At 49.6% G+C, this 4,628-nt stretch overlaps 1 non-coding gene across 1 annotated transcript; it reads left to right on the top strand.

The window, feature by feature from the left end:
* The first annotated feature begins 3,738 nt into the window (after positions 1 to 3,738).
* Positions 3,739 to 3,876, top strand: LOC115895027. Its single transcript, XR_004055234.1, has one exon. It is a non-coding gene; the product is annotated as a small nucleolar RNA SNORA69 (small nucleolar RNA).
* The last annotated feature ends 752 nt before the right edge of the window (positions 3,877 to 4,628 follow it).

The following is a 4,628-nucleotide window of genomic DNA, read 5'->3' on the forward strand; positions in this document are numbered from 1 at the left end:
GAAGACTCAGACCCAAGTAACCTTGGATATGAGCTCCATTAGGGCTTTGTTACAAGCAGGTTTTCAAAGGCAAAAATGGGGACAGGGAGTGGGCTGATACAAAGTTGTTATGAATACTCATTGGTTTAAAGGAACCTCATTGATTAGTGATTGGCTATATACTGTTAAGCTATAGGGGGTGGGTTATAGTATCCAGTGTGGCATTACTAGGTTAATTTATAGCTACTTATGGCAATAGCAAGCCAGTGCAAGCAGTTCAAGAGATGAACACATAGCTCAAAGGGGGTAATCGGATGTCACTGTTGTCTCATTTTAATTCCTCTCTGGCCCTGATTTTTTTTTTTTTTTTTTTTTGGTCACAAAGTTTGGCTTTGTCACCCAGCCCAGAGTGCAGTGGCACGATCTTGGTTCACTGCAGCCTCGACCTCCTGGGCTCAAGCGATCCTCCTGCCTCAGCTTCCTGAGTAGCTGGGACCACAGACAGTAGCCACCACACCCGACTGATTTCTGTATTTTTTGTAGAGACGGCATTTCGCCATGTTGCCCAGGCTGGTCTGGAACTCCTGGGCTCAAGCGATCCTCTCCATGGGCCTGATAATTTTAAAAGGCTTGCCTTCCTCGGATAAAAAGTTTTTCTTTTCCTACAAGATAAGGCAGAAAGTAAAGGGCACGGGCCTCTCTTTGCACTGGCCTTCTGTGGGCTCCGGGTCAACATCTTTGTGGCCGACATCGCAGATAAGCGGGGATGGGGGTTGCAACCACGCCCACAAGCAACAGAGGAAAGAGAGGAGCCTCGCCCTCTTTCCCCCACGCCCCAGTCCCCCAAGCCTGCTCCCTAGCTCTCTCCTCCTCCTTCCACCCGCAAGGAACCCTCCAGCCCACTTCCTGTGAGCCTTTCCGGAGCCCTTCAGCCTGGCTTGCTCTCTGGCCATCCCGGAAAGCTTCTCTTTCCTCCCTCCATACTCGCAGGTTCAGCTACAGAGGTAACTGCAGGCTCAGGTTCTCCAGAGTGGCCAGCCCACCAGCCCACCGTCCCGGTGCAGCAGTGCCTCTCCCGCGACAGTTCCACCGCAAGCCTGGCGGGTTCCAGACCCAGCTTCCCAGCACGTCCTCTCCAAGCCACGGTCTCACCACCCCCCAGCAGCCTCGGCGACACCAAGGGGAGCAGAGCGCTGGAGCTCCTCGAAGACCCCCCGACTCTAGCGGGGCTCCACTCATCCTCTGGGGCGTGGCCACGCCCAGCTTTGGGCCCCGCCCCGCCCCGCCCCGCCCCTCCTGCAGGGGCTGTCCCTGGCTCTCTGCGGGAGACCCGGACTCAGTGCGTGAGCTCAGCGCGGCCATAGGGCTACCTTCAGTGGGGTCTCAGCAAGTCTTCTGGCAGGGCTCTGGAGTCTCCTGGCCTGGTGTGTCTTCTGGTTCTCAGGGCTCGTCTCCCACGCGGGGCGGAGTGTGGGAGTGGGCTGCTCCCACGGAAGAATCCTGGGGAAGTTGAGGCACTGACTCCTGCTGTCCAGAACACTGCCCGACGCCCCCCTCAGCGCGCCACTCCTCCTTCCCACCCACCCGCAGAACTCTCGAGGTCGCAACGGCCATCACCAGGTCCCAGGGCCTGCGTTCAGCTGCTTGATCCGACTAGGGTTGGCTTCGGAGCCGAGTGGGTCAGCTCCGCGCCCGATGGAGTTTTTCAAGCTGGTGCCTGCACGTGCCCCCGTCGCAGGGCATGGAGCCGTGGGCTGCGCCCGAACTTCCCTACAACCACTGCTGACTGAAGCCTCTCCCACGCCATCCACCGTTAGAAACCTGAAGCTGCCCTCTGAGAAAGCGTTGGGGTTGAATCCAGACTTTTTGGGAACCTTAAAAATAAAGAATACAAAATACTGACTAAAAATTGGATTTCAAAGTGACCCTGAGGTTTTTTTTTTTTTTTTTTTGAGACAGAGTCTCACACTATCGCCCAGTCTAGAGTGCAGAGGCCTGACGTGATCTCGGCTTACCGCAACCTTTGCCTGCTGCTGTTCAAGGGATTCTCCTGCCTCAGTCTCTCGACTAGCTGGGACTACAGGTGTGCACCACAACACTCGGCGAATTTTTTGTATTTTTAGTAGAGACGGGGCTTCACCATATTGGCCAGGCTGGTTTCGAACTTCTGACCTCGTGATCTGCCCCCTCTTGGCTTCCCAAAGTGCTGGGATTACAGGCGAGGCACTGAGCCCAGTTACTCTTCCTTGATTTAAGACAACCCTTGGTTACCGTGATTGGGTCGAAATGGGTGTGTGTCCCAATTTGGACCAAAGAGTTCAGAGACAGTTAATTCCAGACCCACCCAAGAGCCACTTGAATGAGCCATTCTCTCTTTCCCTGGGCATTGTGGTGTGAGGATATAAGGTCTGGATCAGTGGCTGCCATTTTAGTGCAGTGAGAGGCAGTTTGGAGTTGCTGGGGAGGCAGCTGGATTACAGCCTGATGAAGGAGCCAACACCACAAAACTGGAAATGGAGAGACAAGGGAAAAGCCAGGTCCTTGTTATCATCACTTGAGTTCCAGGATCAAGTCTCATCTGAAGCTTATATCTTGATTTTTCAGTTATTTTTGTTTGTTTGTTTGAGACAGGGTCCCTCTCTGTTGCCCAGGCTGGAATGAAGTGGCATGATCTCGGCTCACTGCAACCCTCTACCTCCTGGGTTCAAGCTATTCTCATGCTTCAGCCTCTCTAGTAGCTGGGACTACAGGCATGTGCCACCATGCCTAGCTTTTTTTTTTTTTTAAGAGGGAGTCACACTCTGTCGCCCAGGCTGGAGTGTAACGGCGAGATCTTGGCTGACTGCAACCTCCGCCTCGCGGGTTCAAGTGATTCTGTTGTCTCAGCCTCCTGAGTAGCTGGGATTGCAGGCGCCTGCGATCATACCAGGTTAATTTTTGTATTTTTAGTAGAGACGAGGTTTCACCATGTTGGCCAGGCTGGTCTCGAACTCCTGACCTCAGGCGATCTGCCCACCTCAGCCTCACAAAGTGCTGGGATTACAGGCATGAGCCACTGAGACCAGCCTTGATTTTTCAGTTCTGTAGGTCATTAAATTCCCTTTATCCCTTAAACCAGTTTGAATCTCCTTTCTTTTATTAGCTACAGAGTCCTAACTGATTCAGATAATCCATACAATTGTACTCTTAGCTATTCCAGAGAGGCCATTTATCTCACTGTCGGCTCTTCCTCTCCTGTCTGCCTTCCTGTTCAGACTCTGTGGATCATGCAATGAATTCCCAAATGGTAGGATGCAAATCTGAGGTGGGCAGGTCCACTTCAAGTCTGCCTGCTTGTTACAATATGTAATTTTGCCAAAGTTGCTTCAATTTGGTCCTCATGATGGCTTGCCATTTTAGTTAAGACAAGACCAGACAGGGCGCGGTGGCTCACGCCTGTAATCCCAGCACTTTGGGAGGCTGAGGCGGGTGGATCACTTGAGGTCAGGAGTTCGAGACCAGCCTGACCAATATGGTGAAACCCCATCTCTACTAAAAATACAAAAATTAGCTGTGTGTGGTGGCACATGCCTGCAATCCCAGCTACTTGGGAGGCTGAGGCAGGAGAATCGCTTGAACCCAGAGGGCGGAGTTTGCAGTGAGGCAAGATCGCACCATTGCACTCCAGCCTGGGCAACAAGAGTGAAACTCTGTCTCAAAAAAAAAAAAAAAAAAAAAAAAAAAAAGGACTAGATTGGGCATTTAGAACGTCAGAGTGAAAAAGCAAGCTGCAATTACGGTGCTTCATTTTGTGAAATACTAAATACCGCCATTATCCTGCTGAAAGAAAAGCTGTGTTAATGATTTTTGATTTTGTCTTTGTGAGAGTAAAATCATGACAGATTGACATGGACAATTCTAAGGAAAAAACAAATAAAAGAATACCAGAGTGAAAATACAGAATGGTGCATGTTGGTTTCATTCTCTCAGAAGAAACTGAGGCACAAAGAGATTAAGTATTTCAGGTTCACAGAGCTAGCAATTGGCAAAGATAGCATTTGCATCTGGCAGTCTCACTCGAGAATTCTGGATATATTCAAAGTGTTCTGAAGCAGCATATATATGATGATCCATGGGGGCGAGAAATAAATATTTAGCAACATTCCATATTTTTAATCTTTTTATTTTGAGACAGCATCTTGCTCTGTTGTCCAGGCTGGCGTGCAGTGGCATGATCTTGGCTCACTGCAACCTTCGCCTCCTGGGTTCAAGTGATTCTCCTGCCTCAGCTTCCTGAGTAGCTGGGATTACAGGCATGTGCCACCATGCCTGGCTAATTTTTGTATTTTTAGAAGAGACGGGGTTTCACCATATTGGTTAGGTTGGTCTTGAACTCCTGACCTCAGGTGATCTGCCCACCTCAGCCTCCCAAAGTGCTGGGATTACAGGTGTTAGCCACCATGCCCAGCCCCATATTTCTACTCTTATCATGCCCTTTATAAAATATATTATTGTAAATGTTTAAAGTTATTAGTATAGTAGTACTTATTTATGATTAATGGATAACATATATATGTGTGTATATATATGCATCTACATATCATTATATATGTGCATACACATACAGATATATTCACACATACATATATGTGGGTTTCACAAAGTATTAG

The sequence above is a fragment of the Rhinopithecus roxellana genome, chromosome 19 (assembly GCF_007565055.1).
Source record: "Rhinopithecus roxellana isolate Shanxi Qingling chromosome 19, ASM756505v1, whole genome shotgun sequence".
Taxonomy (NCBI): domain Eukaryota; kingdom Metazoa; phylum Chordata; class Mammalia; order Primates; family Cercopithecidae; genus Rhinopithecus; species Rhinopithecus roxellana.